Here is a 22,307-nt window from a genome sequence, read left to right on the forward strand (position 1 = left end):
ATATGAGAAGGCCAAGGTTTCAAAACAAAAAAAAAATACAAAATATCCTAGAATTACTCGATTAAATTAAAAATAAAATTCTATAATAATTACAAAAATAATTCTAAAAATTAAAATATATACACAACTGAAATATGTATAAAACTCATTGAGAAAATAAAAAAAAAAATAATGGACCATTGGGAAAGATTATCAAGAAAAATGAAAAATAATAATAAATAAAAATATATGAATAACACAAATTTTTCAAATTATAAAATTAATTAATATCCAAAATAATTTGCTTTTAATATCAACTTAAAATTAGCATGCAACTGACTGTGTTCATTTTTTGTATTATATGAAAATTTATTTTTACTAAAAAACCATTTATTTTAATCCAAAATGCTAATATTGTTTGTCGAACATATATAAATTTTTGGCTTTTTTTCTCTATGTGATTTTAGTTCAAGAATTTACAATAAGATTAAAATATTTCAATGAAGTTAAGAACTTGGTATAATTTCAATTATCGCAAAATAGTCTTAAGTACAAACTTTAAAACCTTATTTATGATATACAAAACAAACAAAAAAATAACCATTTAGTGTGATGTTTGCCTAAGTTAAAAACTTGTAAAGAATGTAAGAAAACGAGAAAAAAAATACCCATTGATATGTAAACTTAATGTGATGGCATGTGTTTGAAAAACATTTTGATTTTTCAAATCAATTCAATTCAATAAGTAAAGAAATGTGCAATAAATGACATTTCTTAATAACGAAATAATTTAAGTTTAGTAGGTTAGACATTCATAATAAATTGTATCATCATACGTACATATGTAGGTATTTAGGATTTTCTTTTTTGGAGAAATGAAAACGAAAACGAGCTTTGAAAATGGAACAAAGAATACACATTAAGAGAAAAATATACAAAATTTTAAGTGCTAATATATTTTTAATATATATATTTTTTTTTTGTATTGCAAACAGTGTCTGGTAGATAATAATTTTCGTATAATTATATTGCCCACATACTACAAGAACGATATCATAACTAAGAACGCCAATAAATTAATTGCCTCAAATTATATTATTTTAATTTTATTCAATTATATAAATTTAAATTAACTTTAATTTATTTCAATCTAATACAATTAAATTTAATTCGATTCATAAATTTCAAATTAATTTTGTTTAAACATTTTTATTTCACTTAATTAAGAACAACATAACCACGAATTTATTACGAACTTATCTCCATTCTGATTATTTTAATTTGATTTAAATTAATAATATTTTATTTTGCTTGTAATTTTATTTAATGCAGATTAATTTACTAAAATAATTTCAGTTTAAAATAACGGTAGATAATAATGTTCTTATAATTTAATTGCCCACATACTTCAAGAACGACATCATAACTAAGAACGTCAATAAATTAATTGCCTCAAATTATTTGATTTTATTTTAATTTTATTCAATTAATCAAATATAAATTAACTTTAATTTATTTCAATTTAATACAATTAAATTTAATTCGATTCATAAATTTTAAATTAATATTGTTTAAACATTTTTATTTCACTCAAATTAATTAAGAAAAACATAACCACGAATTTATTACGAACTTATCTCCATTCTGATTATTTTAATTTGATTTAAATTAATAATATTTTATTTTGCTTGTAATTTTATTTAATGCAGATTAATTTACTAAAACAATTTCAGTTTAAAATAACGTTTTTATGTAATTTAATTTAATTCAGTTAATTTTAATATAATTTAAACTAAACTATTAATGGGACCCTTGGCTACTATAAACATTATCAATTACTAAGCAACAATTCATTCCTGAGCACTATCGGCAAGGCATTCCATATCCTGGCTATGGATACCACAAAGGCATCGACCTTTTTATTGCCCTGTAAAAAAACAGCAATTTCCGAATTGAAATATAACCATCAACACTGCAACCTGATTTACCTTTCCACTCACATGTTCGTACCATCTGACCCCAAATACATACGGAACTATCCTATTCACAATGAGCCTAATTTTATATTTATTAAGATTCTGAGTGCACGATACCAATTCCAAACAGTAGTTCACCTGTATCATAAGAAGTGCAAAAGCAATAATGCGCCTGGCCTGAAGTGACCAATATAACCCACAGTTATACAATTTCCTAAGTCCAAGTGTAATCCTATTCGAGATAGAATCAATGTGATACCCAAAATCTAAGCACGGATCAATAATCACACCCAGACATTTAATACTACACTCATAGAAAAAAGTCTGCTAAAAACAGCAGTCGATGTCTGCTGTTATATTTTTGTACTTCAGGGCCAAATGAACAACAATTTATAAAATTTGTTGGTTATAAATTTTCCCCAAAGGATATTTAAGAACCAAGAGTAGTTTTTGGTATATATTTTGCACTGTAATATACTTGCAAGCTCCTAAATACGACTAGCAAACATTTTGTTTGCTGCTATGCCTCAATTCGATAAATATTCAGATTTTTGGTCACATACTATAGATATTCATAAAATATTGTTTTACTTATGTTAGGATAGCTCCTATGTTGACATTTTTATTTGTTTTAGCCAAAATAAAACATGTTTTAGAGTAATCGAGCTTCAAAAATAGCAGGAAATGTTTGCTATTTCAGCAAACAGTGACTGCTGTCCCTTTTTCAGCAGACTTTCTGCTGTTTTCGCAGACTTTTCTGCTGTCCCTACTAACAAATTTCTTTGGGTGTATCTACATGATCAATGGCCACACCGCGCATATAAATCGCTGGATGCAAAACCGATCTATGGCCCGTACGAAACATGATCGCCTTGGTCTTGTTGGGATTACCTACAAGATCGTTATTGTCTAACCAGTCAGAAAAAGCAGAAAGATTGGCGTCAATGATATCTCCTAGAGAATGAGATACAGACCTATCATTAGCTTCAAATATTTTTAACCATTTTATTTCACTTAACATAGATTAATTCATATAAAAAAAAAAAAAAACAAAACAAAACAAAACCACGGATTTAATACGAATTCATCGCAAAGTTTATTATTTCAATTTGATTTAAATTAATAAATTTTAGTTTATTGTAATCTTATTTGGTGCCGAATGTATAATACAGTCGAATCTCTGTTTAACGAATAGCCCGTTTAGCGCAAATCAACCATTCGTTCTATATAACGAATGGTTGAGCAAAATTTATGTTCGACTTAACGAAAAAGCTTTTAGTCTTAAGAAAATAAACAACAAAAAATCAGCAACATTTGACGATTGTGAGAATGGTTTAAGTCCTTCGGAAACGTCCACAAAGCACAGCATTCTCAAAGTTAGGTTAGATAGAGTGGCAGCTCCGCTACGGGAAATGGAACTTTCCCAAAATCGGTACAGGACTACTCCCTGATGTGAATGGACCAGTCCCAATTCTGGTCGATGCGTATGGAAGGGACCGGCCACTTTAACACGGGTTTGTCATTGACGGGGTAAATTTACACTTCAGGACACGTCATGGAATCATTCCAAATTACATGACCTGGGAGAACTTAATAGGACTAGACTGGTCCTCATGAACCAGTCTGGGACAACTCCTTAGGAACCGGTATTATTTTGGGCATCCCCAATTGCACCATGTTGGGGGTTAACCTCAATACGCATGTGAATTAGCGTGGACCAAAGACAAGTAAGAACACGTTGTTTAAATTCAATAGTTTATTATAAAAACGAATGACTATCCTATAAGGTTAACAAAACTAGAGTGATCAAATCTTCAAGACAGAGGTATAAAGAAAATTCAAAAAAGATCATATTCAAATCATATGTTTAGTTTGACATTTACATCATATGTCTACTTTCCAGATTTTAGTACATTTGAGTTGCAGTGTTGTAATTTGTCGGTAACAATCGCCCTCTCAAGTCAAATGTACTTAATTCAAATTCAAATCTCAAAACATTACATTTCAATCTTTAATAATTTGCATCCATTTAAATGCTTCTGCTTATTCAATGACTTTGTTAAAATATCTGCCGCGTTATCATCGGTGCCAACATATATAACATCGATGTCCTTATTTTCATACTTGTCCCGTATGTAATGGAAACGTATATCTATATGTTTACTTTTCTTCTGCACTGTTGGGTTTTTAACCATAAATTGAGCTCCTTGGTTATCACAATGTATACGAGTAGGATGATCAATATAGTCTCCAAAACCCATCTCCTTCAATAAGCCTCGATGAAATACGACATCTTTTGCGCCTTGACATAGAGCAATATATTCGGCTTCCATTGTACTCAATGCCACTACGGACTGCTTTCTGGATTCCCAGGCAATGGGTCCACCAGCCAAAAACACGACATGTCCTGAAACGGACTTACGGTCGCTCGGATCATTTCCCCAGTCTGCATCTGTAAAGCAATCAAAACTTTCATATTTAGCAGAATAAATGATTTTACCCTCCGAATTATTTTTGAGGTATCTCAAAACATGCTTTGCAGCCAGGAAATGTTCCTTGTGTGGATGTGTGTTGTACTGTGACAGTTTAGATACAACATGCATTATGTCCGGCCTCGTTACAACTGCCAAGTACATCAGTGCGCCAATAAGACTTTGGTATCCACTTGTATCCAAATCTTCACAATTTTTCTCGCACTTCGACAAAACTGTTCCATTCAACCAGGGAGTAGCTGCCGGCTTGCAATTCTGCATTCCCCATCGTTCCAAAATCTTCTTAGCATACTTATTTTGATGAATGGTTATGTCACCAGTTAATCCACTTCTTTCAATTTCCATTCCCAAATAAAATGAGACGGGTCCACGATCAACAGCTTCCACATAATTGTTGAGATATTTCACAATATTTTTCATTTCCACCTGACTCGATGATGCAAGCAACATATCGTCCACATAAATTGCAATAAAACTCAAACAATTGTTTTTTCTTCGAGTGTAAACGCATGTATCAGATTTACATCTCTGGAATCCCATTTCAATTAGAATATCATTAATGCGTTTATTCCATTCACGTCCGGCTTGCTTTAAGCCATATAAAGCCTTTTTTAGTTTACATACAAAATTTGGATTTTTTTCATCCTCAAACATAGGTGGCTGAACCATGTAGACTTCGTCCTCAATCACACCATTTAAATACGCCGCAGCAACATCTATGTGGTTCACGTATAGTTTGTACTTCGCTGCTAAAGCCAACAGTAATCGTATTACCGAATGTCTTACGACAGGTGCAAACGTCTCTTGGTAATCGATATTATATTTTTGTGAACATCCATGGGCCACTAAACGCGCCTTATATTTTTCGATTGAACCATCCGGCTTTTGTTTAATTGCAAAAACCCATTTACAGCCAATAACATTTTTGCCACTAGGTCTTTCCACTAAATCCCATGTCCCGTTTTTCATTAAACTTTTATATTCTTCTGACATAGCCTTTTTCCACATTTCAGCATTTTCAGATTTTAGAGCTTGAGCCACAGTTGTAGGATTTTCGATAATTGAATTTAACATTTCAGGACCTGCTTCGGTACAATAAACTTTTCGTGGTCAACCAACACCTCCACTTTTTACTTTTTTAGGCCTTCCACGCTTTCTTTTATTTTCCACAATAATTGTATCTTCCCTTTCGGTTTCATTGTCGATATTTTCCAGTTCAAATTTGCCTTCTACGTTTTCTTCGATTTCGCCTTCTAAATTTTCATCTACCTCGCCTTCTACATTTTCTTCAATTTCAGAAAAATTTTCCGGATTTTCTTCACAAGAAATTTCCATCATTTCGCCTTCATTGTGATGTTCATTTAATATTGGCTTCAAAATATCCGTATAAAATGTATCAGATTCGCCCTCTGCAGAATCTACCACTTTTTCGAAAGATTCTTCAAAAAAGATAACATCACGAGCTATAATAATTTGTCGGGTAATCGGATTATATAGTTTATATCCCTTGGTGTTATTCATGTAACCAACGAATTTCAATTTCATACCCTTGGGTAAAAATTTTCCACCTTTAGGGTTTGGACCTTTTTTCAAAATTACGGCATCACAGCCAAACGTTCTAAAATAATGAACTGATGGTTTCCGTCCAAACCATTTTTCAAATGGGGTTACATTTCCCAATACCTTAGTTGGAGTCCTAATCCTCAAATATGTCGATGTATTTATCGCCTCTGCCCAAAGACTTTGAGGCAGACCAGAATATTCCAATAAACATCTCGCCATTTCACATAGGGTCCTATTTGCCCTTTCAGACACATCGTTTTGTTGTGGCGAATAACCAACTGTGGTCTGGTGAACAATACCACGCCTTGAGAAATATTCTTTAAATTTGGAATTAATAAATTCCTTTCCATTATCACTCCTAACTATCTTAATCTGGCGGCCTGTCTGCTTCTCCGCAGTCGCAGCAAAATTGCAGAATGCTTCAAATGCATCTGACTTTCTTTTTAAAAAATATGTGCTCACGTATCGTGTGTAATCATCAATAAATGTGATGAAATAATAAGATCCACCCACTGACGAAACACCCATTGGTCCGCATAAATCAGTATGCACCAATTCCAAAATATTATGGGTTTGTACACTGGCATAGCTTTTATATGGAGCTGCCGAAATTTTACATATCGCACACGTCATACAATCAATAGTTTTTGGTATTTTTGAAGGCAAACCTCTCACCATTTGTTGCGATGACAATTTCTCCAAATCTTTCATGTTAATATGACCAAACCTTTGATGCCACTTTTTTCCTTCAATTTCGTCTCTTACAGCATTTAATTTTTCAGTCCCTTTTGTTTTTATTATATTCTTTACTATAAACATATCTCCCATTAAGTCAGCTGTCAAAATCTTTTGATTATTTTTACTCATTATCTTCGCCTTATTTTTGTCAAATATAACTCGATGACCAGCCTTTACAACTTTTGTTATCGATAAAAAATTTGAATGTAGTTGGGGTACATACCAAACATTATGAAGAGTAAGTGTCGACTCTTTAAATCTCAGCTTAATGTCTCCAATACCTTGAGCAATAATAGTCTCACCAGCTGCTAATACGATGTTCTACTTTGACTCTCTTAAATTCTCGAAACACTCTTTACGACTACACATGTGTGATGTAGCACCGCTGTCCAGCACCCACGACTCTCTTATGTTAGTGTCACCTTCAAATAAACAAGAGGCAAAATCATGATCCCGTTTACCATTGACTTTGTATTGAGATCGTATATGCCCCCATCTCCCACAGCGAAAACATTTTACATTGTTTTTGTTGTAGCATACATTACCATCTCCACCTGTAGCTTCATTATGTGGATACTTGCGTGATTTATTTCTGTCAAAGTTGTTGGTATACTTTTTGCGGGCTTTATGGTCATTCCTTGAATTCGCCGCAAATTCAGTTTCTGTACCATGTGCATTGTTTTTGTCTCCTCGTCGCATTTCTTCTTCTAGAATTTTGGATACCAGTATGTCATATGGTGGCAAATTATCACGACATTCTATTGCTACAACAAAATTTTCTAATTCATCAGGAAGACAACATAAAAGCAAAACAGTGAGCAAATCTTTATTTAAGTGAATTCCAATTTCTTTAAGCTCATCAACGGTCGAAGAAAAATCATTTAATTGTGGGACAAACTTTTCGTGGAAATTTATTTTAAATCTCACCAATTTTTTGAACAATTGTACTTTCCTTGAGGCTGAAGCTGCATTATAAACCATGCTTAGTGCATCCCATGCACCCTTCGCGGTAAGTGAATTTTTAATATGGATTAATTGACAGGGCTTCACACTTAAAGTTATGGTAGCCAAGGCTTTCTTATCGTTGTTTAACCAAACTGCTTTTTCTGGATCGGTTTCTGGGCATTTATCAACAACAGTGCTCCGAAGATCCAACGTGACCAGCAGACTCTTAACTTGGATACACCACGTCATGTAGTTATCACCGCTCAACTTGTCTATACTTGCAATTGAGCTAGCCATTCTTCCTTGTTTTTTAACTCCGGGTAAAACAATTTCAAAAACCGAATCAATTCCAATTGAATTTAAACTTTATTTAAACCAGACTTGTACTTTGGTTCTCTGGGCCCATAACCTTTTGTTGGGGGTTAACCTCAATACGCATGTGAATTAGCGTGGACCAAAGACAAGTAAGAACACGTTGTTTAAATTCAATAGTTTATTATAAAAACGAATGACTATCCTATAAGGTTAACAAAACTAGAGTGATCAAATCTTCAAGACAGAGGTATAAAGAAAATTCAAAAAAGATCATATTCAAATCATATGTTTAGTTTGACATTTACATCATATGTCTACTTTCCAGATTTTAGTACATTTGAGTTGCAGTGTTGTAATTTGTCGGTAACACACCAGAAAGGAAAAACTTTTGGAATATGTTGACCCAAAGGTAAATGTCTGGATCTAATAAGATTCTAAAATCAAGAGAGTATAGAAATCAATGAATGACAATTTAAAAACTGCGACAAACTGGAGCACTGGTACTAGTCCTGTGCTAGATCCGTTAGTGGCAATATGCAGCAATTTTCCGTAGGATCGCTATTTCGACTAAATAGTATAAGGAGCTATTCAATCTATTGTGATACCACAGGTGGTGGATTTTTCTCTTAATGATTGCTACCCGATTCTATATTTAGCTCCATGACAAGGAACCTCCTTCTTATAGCCGAAGAGAAACTATGTCATACACAGTAATATCAGTATCATTATTGAGAGGGATAAACTACCGCTGAAAAAATATTATTATCAAGTTTACCAAGTTTATTTTAATAAATATATAGTTTAATTTTCCAAATGCTTATGATTTTCTTCTTATCTGGTAAAAAAAAACTACAATTTTGAATAAAAGTTAACATTTAATATTCCCGTTCGATTTAACGAATTTTTCTAAGTAACAAAAGAGCCTGACAATATATCGTTCGTTAAACCGAGCTTCAACTGTATATAGAAGTTGTTGTGTGTTAATTTTGTTTGCGTAGCGCTACGTTTTTTTCTCGGGAATTTGTTATTTTTTCGCTTCCGCTTTTCCGGGAATGTAGTGCGGAAATTCCCGGAAATTTTTCTTTACAATATTTTATATATAATAGAGGGTTTTATATGGCAAATGACAGTTGAAATCTAGTTAAAGTGGATTTTGGAAGAGTAATGTGAATGATTATGGTCAGGGTTGTGGAGTCGAGCCAATTTTGCTCGACTCCGACTCCAGCATTTTTCATCAGTCTCGATTCCGACTCCAGAGTCGACTCTGGGTCAGGGCTGTGGAGTCGGAGTCTGAAGATTTTGCTGGAGTCGGAGTCGTATAAATTTTGCTCGACTCCGACTCCGGCGAAACAAAATTTGAAAAACATTTCATATCTTTGTAACTAAAGAAATATTTCAACAAATTAGATTCGATTGGGGTTTTTAATCGAACAACGAAAAACGAACTACTGGATTTCAGGCCATTCAAAGTGTATTTATATGGGTGAAATTTCACGGTGATATAAAAAGTAGGTTTTACTAGAATATGGGCTGAATTGATCACTTATATAGTCCATTTTAAACATATTAAACTATAGATTTTTAACCCTATATATACTCTTGATAAATGTACATTTTTATGGCAATATAGTTCTAACGTTCTGAATTTTTGGCAGGCATGTCGAGTACGAAAATGGGTCATGCCGGACAATTTTGTGATATAGCACCTACATATAAACCCATCTCCGATTTGTTTTGAGAAATTTTTCCCAGTCTAAAATTTTCATAAGATTTGTCAGAAATTTTGAGTTATTTGAGATCCATAAATGAATGCGGAAATTTCTCGTCGGTCCAGATTTTGTATATGGAGATAATTACTTGAGAAATCTCCATATACACCCGATATCCTTGAATTTTAAATTAAACTTCTGCCAACGTACCAACTGAGGCGGTCTTTCGGGAGAAAGTTTGTTTCATCAAAGCCACTCGAAATTCTTTACATTAAATTAATGGCCTCTGATGTCCATAACTGGTAGACCATCATTTTACTTCTATAGAAACAATATTCGTAACTCTCCAGCTATTCCTGTCATCTGTTGTATGGTAGTGGTTATGTAAAATTCCGCCCGTAGTAATTTATGGCAGTTTATGTTTGTTTTATATATCCGACACAGTTTAGATTTTTTAACATCCAAACTTTCTATCTGATTAGCCCGACATTTTGATTTTTGTGTATTTTTCTTTTTTATATAGATATGGATTTATATAGATATAGATTTAATTTTTATAAAATGCCTATATAGACCAATATCACGATTTTGCTTCTTAAAATTCTGGAAGCCTAATTATTTTTTCAAATTTTGTGTTTTTATAAATTCATATGCTGGAGATTGTTGTTATCTACAAATATTTTTATGTGGTCTCTATAACAGGTTGGCTGATAAGTCCCCGGTCTAACAAAGAAAAACACATTTTTTTGTCAAAATTCGTTTTTATTATTCAACATAGTTCCCTTCAAGAGCGATACAACGATTATGACGACCTTCCAATTTTTTGATACCATTTTGGTAGTACTCCTTCGGTTTTGCCTCAAAATAGGCCTCAGTTTCGGCGATCACATCTTCATTGCAGCCAAATTTTTTCCCTGCGAGCATCCTTTTGAGGTCTGAGAACAAGAAAAAGTCGCTGGGGGCCAGATCTGGAGAATACGGTGGGTGGGGAAGCAATTCGAAGCCCAATTCATGAATTTTTGCCATCGTTCTCAATGACTTGTGTGGCACGGTACGTTGTCTTGGTGGAACAACACTTTTTTCTTCTTCATATGGGGCCGTTTTGCCGCAATTTCGACCTTCAAACGCGCCAATAACGCCATATAATAGTCACTGTTGATGGGTTTTCCCTTCTCAAGATAATCGATAAAAATTATTCCATGCGCATCCCAAAAAACAGAGGCCATTACTTTTGAGTCTTTCCACGCTTCGGAGACGGTTCACCGGTCGCAGTCCACCCGACTGTCGATTGGACTCAGTGGAGTATAGTGATGGAGCCATGTTTCATCCATTGTCTCATATCGACGAAAAAACTCGGGTGTATTACGAGTTAACAGCTGCAAACACCGCTCAGAATCATCAACACGTTGTTGTTTTTGGAAAAATGTGAGCTCGCGCGGCACCCATTTTGCACAGAGCTTCCGCATATCTAAATATTGATGAATGATATGACCAACACGTTCCTTTGATATCTTCAAGGCCTCTGCTATCTCCATCAACTTCATTTTACGGTCATTCAAAATCATTTTGTGGATTTTTTTGATGTTTTCGTCGGTAACCACCACTTTCGTCCACTGCGTTCACCGTCCTCCGTGCTCATTTCACCACGCTTGAATTTTGCATACCAATCAATTATTGTTGATTTCCCTGGGACAGAGTCCGGAAACTCATTATCAAGCCAAGTTTTTGCTTCCACCGTATTTTTCCCCTTCAGAAAACAGTATTTTATCAAAATACGAAATTCCTTTTTTTTCCATTTTTTTCACAATAACAAAAGTTGCTTCACAAAAGACGCTCTATCTCACAAACTAAACGACTCAAATTTTGACACGAATCATTTGAAGGTTGGTGTTACAAAAAAAAAAAAAATAATATGTATTTAATACTAGCGACGCCATCTATGTGTCAGACCGGGGACTTATCAGCCAACCTGTTACACCCAAAAATTTTCGCTAATAGGAGATATTAATATATAATATTGCAAGTACTGAATCAAACTTCGTAGAAAAAATCGACGAAAAAATCAAAAATCTTCAAAATAATATCTTTTGTTTTAATTTAGTAGATTTTTGGCACGAGTGGCAACCGTGCTCAAATGCCGGTCCTGAGCATTATTGCCAAAGACACCATATAACGATCTTGTCTCCTTCTGGATGTTGAAAACATATGCACTAACTTATAATACCCTGTGGCACAGAGTATAAACAGCCGATATTTATAAAAACGTACTAATTTTGGGATTATTCGTTTGGCTTGAGGTCATGGACTAATGAAAAATGCTGGTGTTGTTCTTTTTTATTACTTTTTTATTGAAATTTTGCTGTTCTCGGATATTTCGATACACCATCGGTGATCATCTTCAGCGAGATATTATATTTTACAAAGTTATGGACTTTCTCCTTACAAAGCTCATGTCTAACGTACTAATTTGATTTTGGGCCCAAAGTAAGCCTACGATCCACATTTTAGTCAAAAGGGATCCCAAATTCTGGTAAATGGAATGAAAATTTCAGACTGGCAACAAATGGTAGAGCTTTTGGTACAACCAGTATAACCTTTTAGAAAATATTGAATATTCTTCTTTATTGGAAGTTTCACCGCAATTACAGTCATTGATCGATTGAAGATCTCAATGAGTTTAAATTTTCTTAAATATATATTTAGTTACAAAAAAAAAATTAAGTGTTTTAAAATTTGGGTTTGGTCGGAGTCGAGCAAAATTTTTACAACTCCGACTCCAGAAAAATCTTAAGACTCCGACTCCACAGCCCTGATTTGGTACCAAGTAGTAGTAATTGCCTTGTGGTATATATATAGCCGTTCTAGCCCAGATTCTAACGGGCTCCTAATTGTTAAAACGAAGATTGCACTTCTTAATTTATGATTGACATATTTCTGTAAACCGACATTCCGATAGACTGGTAAACTGGCCCACATTTGCAATTGCATAATTTCAAAATTTCATAATTATTGCAAGGATGATTTTAAGAAATATGAGAATTCTAACCTTTATTGAGGTGTTTACTTTAATTTCAAATTTATACACCATACACATTAGGCTCGAAATCTGTTAAAAGTGGATTTTAAATCCCTTATTTATAAGGCAAATGACACTTGAAATCTAATTAAAGTACAATGTGAAAGAGGTATTAGATGATAGTGCTTCCCTTTTGGGGATAGACCGAACATGTAAATATAGTGACCTCGTTTTACGATGGTTAAATCGAAATAAGTTTCTTTCATTTCCAAACGGTTTTTTAATTTTGCAAAAAAAAAATCCCTCAATATCAATAGCGTTCTTCCGAAAACTTACCGGAAGAGACTGTCTTAGCCGTTGTAAATTTTTTTTTGCATTACAAAATATTTCGTATTTTAGTATAATTTAGTATAATAGGGATCCCGGGAAATTCGAAAAAAATTCCCGATTTCCCGGCTATCGAAAAAGTCCGGGAAAAATAAACCCCCACTTAGGGCTCCAAAAAATTGCCGGCCAGATAAAGAATAATTTGATCAACTTACTTGGAGACATCATCATTGTTGGTAGGTGAGCGAATTTCTTTTTTTGCACAAAACTCAATCAAAAAATTACACATCAAATAACACAAAAGAAAAAGCACTGGAAAGGTAAATTAATTTTGTACAACACAAACAAATTCAAAATATATTTTGCTTGACTCGTGATGACACTGATCACGATTACTTAAAAATCGAACAAATCGAACGATTGGCAATATAACAACAGGGTGATACATATAAGTGGAAATTGAAATACAACAACAGGTTGACACAAGAAGGAAAAAATAAATTGTAGCTCAACAACAGGGAGGCTAATTGAATTTGTTGATTTGAACAAATACAACAAAAATAGGGTCGCCTGCACGAAGAGTACCTTACATGGAATGAAAATTTCAGACTTGCAACAAATGGTAGAGCTTTTGGTACAACCAGTATGACCTTTTAGAAAATATTGAATATTCTTCTTTATTGGAAGTTTCACCGCAATTACAGTCATTGATCGATTGAAGATCTCAATGAGCTCAAATTTCCTTATTTTATTTATATTTAGTTACAAAGCTACAAGGCTAATTGAATTTGTTGATTTGAACAAATACAACAAAAATAGGGTCGCCTGCACGAAGAGTACCTTATGCCCAGATCTTCATCTGAAAATTCTCGTGAGCAATCTTCAAAAATTCGAATTATTCATAAATCTCCAGCAACACCTAGCACTTACACACCTACTCCTGCAATGGAATCAGCTGCGTTAGTTGCCCTAATAAAGGAACGATACTTAATGTTATTGTAATTTTATTTATTTTATGTTATTGTTATTTTATTTATTATATACAAATTTGTTCCAATTACTTTTGTTTAAGCAATTTTATTTTACTGAAATTAATTAAAAAACAAAACATAACCAAAAAATGTAATAGGAACGCATCCCCAGGCTTATTTCATATTTCATATTTCATACTTCATTTAATTGGAATTTTATTTTATGGAGTTTAATTTACGAAATACAAGTTTGTTTAAAAACGAACTTTACACGAATTCATATTTACCTCCATATGAAAAAAAGTTAAAGAAAACTTCAAGCCTACTTTTGCCATACAAATTCATTCGATAGACTGCCAATAAATTGTTTTGAATATGGGCATTAATATTTTAATTTAATGTAATTTAGTATGATTAAAATTATTTTAGTTTAATTTAATTTCCATAAAGTAATTAATTTTAATTTAAATTCGCAAAATGTTTTATTTCATTTAATTTAATATTTAATTAAATTTATAAAAATATGGAATTAATTACATTATAGCTTCTGTTTCAATTCAATTACAACCTAACCTAACCTAAGTAATTTATAAATCTTATTATAAATCAGTTCCATTTAATTAATATTATATAAATTTATTTAACTCAAAACAACAGATTATATATATTGCTTGATTTTATTTGTGCCTATTATTTTTTTTTTTCATTTATTGACTTTTTATGGTATTTAATTTAATTTGCCTTTTTATTTAATTTTTTAAATCAATAAATGCATTTATTAAATTTAAATTAATATGTATTTATTGTTTTATTGAGGCTTAGCTTAACATAAGTTCTTTAATTAGTCTAAATTAAGGTCTCATATCATTTTTAAATATTTGTCATATCACTAACTTTAAATCAATTTCGTTAATTAAATTTATATCACTTTGATAAAATGCAAATCAAATCAAAACTACTTATTAAATTTATGGCTTTGGTTTGATTTGTAATTATTATCTTATTTTTATTTATTAACTTTTATATATATTTTTTATTTTCCGTAATTTAGTTCTTTAACTTTTTTTTTTGAAACTAGATATTCCATTCAATTTAATATATAATAATAATTTTATCCAATAAATTTAAATAAATTAATTTTAATTGAAATCAAGAATTGACTTCGAACTTCTTTCCATGTATACATTTTATTAATTGACTTTTAAATTAATTTAATTTACCGTAGCTTAATTAATTTTGTTCACATTTATCTAATTTAATTAAAATAAGTTTAATTTAATTTTCAATATTTATTTTAATTAATTTTTACTTTAATTAACTTAAATTATTTTATTTAAAAGCCACTTATTTTTTCAATTAAATTTAATAAGTATTTAATTATTTTATATAATAAAATAAAATGAAATAAATAAAAATTTAATTTTATGTAATTTATAATAATTTAATTAAATTATATGTTTACTTTACTTTAATTAATTTAATTTATTTTATTTCAAAATTACTTTATTTTAATTGATGTCAATAGTTTAATACGGACTCCTGTGTATGTATAAGTTTCATTTATTGACTTTTAATGTAATTTTATTTAAATTATATTAAAGTAAAAATAAATTTTTACTTTATATAATTTAAATTATTGCATATTAATTTATTCAATTTTACTTTAATTAACTTAAATTATTTGATTTAAAAACCATTTATATTTTCAATTAAATTTAATAAGTATTTAATTATTTTATAAAATAAAATAAAATAAAATGAAATAAATAAAAATTTAATTTTTTGTAATTTATAATAATTTAATTAAATTAAATGTTTACTTTACTTTAATTAATTTAATTTATTATATTTTATTTCAAAATTAGTTTATTTTAATTGATGTCAATAGTTTAATACGGACTCCTGTGTATGTATACGTTTCATTTATTGACTTTTAATGTAATTTAATTGAAATTATATTAAAGTAAACATAAATTTTTACTTTATATAATTTAAATTATTTCATATTAATTTATTCAATTTTACTTTAATTAACTTAAATTATTTTATTTAAAAGCCATTTATTTTTTCAATTAAATTTAATAAGTATTTAATTATTTTATAAAATAAAATAAAATGAAATAAATAAAAATTTAATTTTATGTAATTTATAATAATTTAATTAAATTCAATGTTTACTTTACTTTAATTATTTTAATTTATTTTATTTTATTTCAAAATTAGTTTATTTTAATTGATGTCAATAGTTTAATACGGACTCTTGTGTATGTATAAGTTTCATTTATTGACTTTTAATGTAATTTAATTTAAATTATATTAAAGTAAAAATAATTTTTTACTTTATATAATTTAAACTAATTATTTCATATTAATTTATTCAATTTTACTTTAATTAACTTAAATTATTTTATTTAAAAGCCATATATTTTTTCAATTAAATTTAATAAGTATTTAATTATTTTATAAAATAAAATAAAATGAAATAAATAAAAATTTAATTTTATGTAATTTATAATAATTTAATTAAATTAAATGTTTACTTTACTTTAATTATTTTAATTTATTTTATTTTATTTCAAAATTAGTTTATTTTAATTGATGTCAGTAGTTTAATACGGACTCTTGTGTATGTATAAGTTTCATTTATTGACTTTTAATGTAATTTAATTTAAATTATAGTAAAGTAAAAGTAAATTTTTACTTTATATAATTTAAATTATTGCATATTAATTTATTCAATTTTACTTTAATTAACTTAAATTATTTTATTTAAAAGCCATTTATTTTTTCAATTAAATTTAATAAGTATTTAATTATTTTATAAAATAAAATAAAATGAAATAAATAAACATTTAATTTTATGTAATTTATAATAATTTAATTAAATTAAATGTTTACTTTACTTTAATTAATTTAATTTATTTTATTTTATTTTATTTTATTTTATTTTATTTTATTTTATTTTATTTTATTTCAAAATTAGTTTATTTTAATTGATGTCAATAGTTTAATACGGACTCCTGTGTATGTATAAGTTTCATTTATTGACTTTTAATGTAATTTAATTTAAATTATATTAAAGTAAAAATAAATTTATACTTTATATAATTTAAATTATTTCATATTAATTTATTCAATTTTATTTAATATTTAATTATTCATCCGATAAACTCAATCTAATTTATTTTCATATATAAATTTCATGTATTGACCTTTAATGTAATATAATTTAATTAATTTATCGTAAGTTAATTAATTTAATTAATTTTGCTCTCTTTAATCTAATTTCATTTAAATAAGCTTGATTTTATTTAAATTACTCAAATTTAATTTAATTTAATTTACTATTTAATTATTTTTCAAATAAATTTAAACTATTTTATTTTATTTTAATTAAAATTGAGAATTTAATACGAACACCTTTCGATACATAAAATACTATGGGGTAACAACCTCGTATGGAAGCTTCCATTCCTATTTTCAAGGAAATAAAATTAATTTTGGATATTTTATTGCTAAAAGTAAACATATTAAAATATTTTGCTGTTAATTTTTTCAAGCAACAAAGAAATACAATTTTAAAAATTTAATGTATACTCTGGCCAAAAATTTAAAAATTCTCATTTTTGAAAATCAACGCATACATTTAATTGTCATTATCTCTTTGTCATTTTCTCTAATCAATCAACTGAATATGAAAAAATTGTCTGTTTTTAATTTATTTCAATTCGTTTTTCCATTAAATATATTTTTAAGTCATGTATATTATTATGTTTTTATATTTATTTCATACTCAATTTAATTTTTTATTTAATTTGCTAAAACTCAAATTTAATTATTATTTTAAACTTTAAACCTAAATATATTAAACTTTTTTTAAAGTTTAAATATTTTAAATGTTAAACTTAAAAATTTCTGTTTTTAATTTATTTCAATTCGTTTTTCCATTCAATATATTCTTAATTCATGTATATTATTATTTTGTTTATATTTATTTCATTCTCAATTTAATTTTTTATTTAATTTACTAAACCTCAAATTTAATTATTATTTTAAACTTTAAACCTATATATATATAAATTTTTTTAGAGTTTAAATATTTTAAATGTTAAAGTTAAATATATTATTTTTAAATTCCCAGAATTGTTTTTCCAAAATTATTATATAAATTATTATTTTTTTTAAATTTAGTTTGATTCTATGTAATATAATTTAAAGAAATTATATTTATACGCTCAATTCAATTCAGTTTAATTAAATTTAAATTAATTTTTACTTTAATTTAATTTAATTTTGCTTAATTTAATTTAAAAAAATATTTAAATTTACGTACGTCTGCATTTATTTCAATTCAATTCAGTTTCATTAAATTTAAATTAATTTAAATTCAATTATTATTGTTTTTTAATTTGATTTATAGATAATTTAGAGGCTGTAAAGAAAAATATTTAAAATTCGATGATATCATTTTATTACCAGACATTTTTATTTTTATACATGACTTTAAAGCTAAAGTTCGCAAAACATTTTTCTTTAAGTTATGATAAATTGGAATTTTTAATTTTTCAAATATATATGCATAAATTTAAAAAAAAAGCACGTAAGTTCCTGGATGAAAATTATTGTACAATGAAATTTTAGAAATCAATTTAGGAATGATGAAGTTTAAAAAAAAAACTAAGAAAATTTTTGTGTGATGGAAATACAATTTTAAAATTAAATTAAAATATTAATAAGGAATGTCCATTTAACATATAAACATAAGAGAAATAATAGAAATAAGTAAGAGAGTTATCCTCCATGTATATTGATTTTTTTCAGTAAATGTCATTGGTGTGGGATCATATGAAACAAAAATAAAAATAAATAATAGAACTGCATGTTTGTTGCATATTTGAACCATGTTTTCATTGGTGTTGATTAAAAACAAAAAAAAAAAAAAAAACAAAAAACATTACATGTACAATTTACATAATATATTATATTATATTGACCAAGAATTATAAGATTACAATTTAAAAAAAATACAAACTAAGAAAACAAAAGCTGAATGAGGACACAATTACAATTTTTATTGAAATATATTACAAAAAAAAAAAATAGAAATGACAAACAAGAAAACAATAACAACAAAAAACAAACAATTATGAAAAAAATCATATTTTTTTATAAATGTGTTTCAATGTGCTTTATAAAAATGTGCTTCAGAAAAGAAAATAACATATAATAAAAACAAGCAACTAAAAAAAATGTATCCAAAAAAAGGAAATAACCTCCTAAACCATTTTGTATCCCTTGATTTTCATATCATATATTGTGTGCAATAGAACCGGAATATATTTTTTACTTATTTTTTTTTGTTTGTTTTTTTTTTTAGATTATATATCAAATATATCTGAAAAGCACGTTGGGCCCCTCTATCAAAAATTTCGTACCCATTGAAATGTATTTCGTTTTTGTTTATGAAAATTTCGATTCGGTATTATCGACTGTTTCCATTTTGCTCCATTGACGACACTTAAAGTAAATTTCAGTTTGATATATTAGCCTTTTTTTAGCCTTATTTTTTATATAAATTCCATAAGAAAAGTATGCAAAAAATCACCGATTATGTCTAATGGAAATTTTCTAAATTTCTATATGTGTTAAAAAGGAAATCCATAAGAATACGGCATTAACGACATTTAAACTTAATTTCTACTAAATGTGCTTGATAGTCTTAAGGACTGCTTTTTTCATATAAAGGTCTTAGGAAAAGTATAACAAAAATCGCCGATAAGACCTGTACACCCAAAGAAAAAATACTTTCTTTCGCAAAGAAATTTTAGACAAACGAAATGTTGCCTTCTTGTAAAATATTTGCTTTAAGAGCAAATAATCAATCTCGTAAATAAGATAAGCGATTCAACAATTTGCTTTTAAAGAACATTTTGCATCAACAAAATCTTTGCTTTGTCTAGAATTTTGTTCCTCATATAAGAAATTATTTCTTTCAGTGTAGGTTTTCTTTAAATCTAGGTATGGATTTACAGTGACATCTTTGCTACCCAAAAGAAATCGTATATATGAAAAATTCCAATAGAAGTTTTTATCTATTGTTTAAATTAAAAAAAATTGGCGAACTGCATTATCGACATATAAGCGTGAAATGTAACTTACAGCAATTGTCAATGGAATTTTAAACATCCTTTCCTTAAAGTATCTATAACGCATGAATAGTTTTCCCTTAAACCAGTTTGCCGTGTGTTTTTATGGATAGAAATAGTAAATAATTGAATTTCCTTCATTGCATTTCTTCACAATTGAAAAAAAATTGTTTGCACCTTTTGTGGTCCCATTTTTTTGGTGTTTTCAAGACCTCAACAACCGGATTTCGATTTTTGTATTTTCAATGTAAAATGGAAAATTTAATGCAGATTATAAGCAAATACATCTGGATATTTTAATAAATTGGAATTTTAATTTTTTTTTTAATTCGACAAAATCCGAGTTTCGAAAAACCTGGTCTATTGATCACTCTAGTATTGATACTTATATAATTACCCGTATTTCTCGAGTTGCCCTTGTCTTTATTTTTCTATCTGTCGTCGATATGTGGTCTTCTTTTATATATTGTCTTCGGTGGATATAATTTGCCATGGTTATCGACAAAAATCGGTATTCCTCGTGACGTGCAATGATGTTGCTATCCAACTTTGTGAAACAAAACCCACATATTGATCACCTCATAATTTAGTTTTAGTTTATTCCAATGAATTATTAGCATTTTACCATGTATTTTGGGGAAACCCCCGGAAACCAATTTTTAAATTTTGTTTTTCAGATAAACCGAGAGCCGTTAAAAAACCGGAAACCATTTTTTTAATTATGTTTTTCAGATAAACCGAGAACCGTTAAAAAACCGGTTATTTGGACCCTCTAATTTCAAACGAACTAAAGTGCTATTTTTATACAAGAGGTTTTGTTCATTAGTATTAGTAGAAGAAGCTAATAATATTATAACCTATCAAGATTATATTTAAAATTCAAGCAACTACCAAAATATATTTTTTTTATATATTTTTTATATTTATATTATATTTTCGCTCCATAAGCAACGCATAGCAAACTGTTATACCGACATACAAAATTAACATTTTTCTAGAGGTCCCCTCCAGATTTTATAGCTCTATATTAACCCATACACTCAAGAGATTTTAATTTATTTCTTTAATTTCATAAAAAAATATTTTTTTTTCACTCAGAAAAAAAATCAAGAAATCGAAGTTAATACAAAGAATAACAAACAATTTGGAAATAAAACTACCTCAAAACAAGGACAACATATAGAGCAAAAACAACACAGTTTAGAAACAACAACAAAAATAATAGAGCATGCATCCAAACAAGGGCATATACAAAATAACAAAAAAAAAACAATAAAAGAAATTAAATAGAAATGCTTATTTTTTATTAAATAAAATCTAAATGTGATAATTGTGTTGATTTTTTGTTTATAACAATAAACCAAAATCAATAATACAAAAATTCAAATTTGGTATACAAATGAGTAAATTGAAATCAAAACAAGAAATACCATTGAAAATCGCGCGCTATACAAAATTTATTTTTTCATACATAATTAAATTTATTTTTTATAATAATAAAATCCAATAATTAACAAACAATTCATACAATAGAATTGAACAAAATATATATAATGAAAAAAAAAACTAAACAAATAATTAACTGTGTTGCAAAATTTTAAATTTAAATAATTTTAAGAAATATATATATGAAATATGAAATTTACTATATATATATAAAACATTATTCATATATACACACATCCATACATACGTACATACATACATATAAATATTATTCACTTCAATAATTTTATAAACTAAAATTAAAAAAAAAACACACACAAACACACAAAAAGTTTATAAAAATGTCAATAATAAAAAAAGTTCAAATCAATGGCATGGCAGAGTAGTGCCCATTTCATATGTAAGAAAGTCCATAGAAATTTATATGAAATAAAAATTTGTGAAAAAAGGCTAACAACTGGTATACGAAGATTTTTTACAATTTATTTATTTAATGTGGATTTAAGTATAGTAAGTATAAATATTTTTATCTGAGATTTTATAAAAGAAATGAAAAGTGTTTGCATACTTTTTATAGTGAAATACAAAATGCTGTCTGCCACCATAATACAAAAAAAGCGAAGGAATACCCTTTGTTTATTTTGGACTGAAAAACTAAGGAAAAAAGTCAAATTTCTAATTAGA

At 28.2% G+C, this 22,307-nt stretch overlaps 1 long non-coding RNA gene across 1 annotated transcript in view; it reads right to left on the bottom strand.

Annotated features, from left to right (window-relative positions):
• Positions 1–13,447, bottom strand: part of LOC142220946 (uncharacterized) — a 91,279-nt gene extending 77,832 nt beyond the window's left edge. Inside the window, exon 1 of the long non-coding RNA XR_012717932.1 lies at positions 13,276–13,447. This is a non-coding gene — a long non-coding RNA (uncharacterized LOC142220946). The remainder of the gene's footprint in view (positions 1–13,275) is intronic.
• Positions 13,448–22,307: the final 8,860 nt, after the last annotated feature.

Source organism: Haematobia irritans, chromosome 1, assembly GCF_050003625.1.
Source record: "Haematobia irritans isolate KBUSLIRL chromosome 1, ASM5000362v1, whole genome shotgun sequence".
Classification (NCBI taxonomy): domain Eukaryota; kingdom Metazoa; phylum Arthropoda; class Insecta; order Diptera; family Muscidae; genus Haematobia; species Haematobia irritans.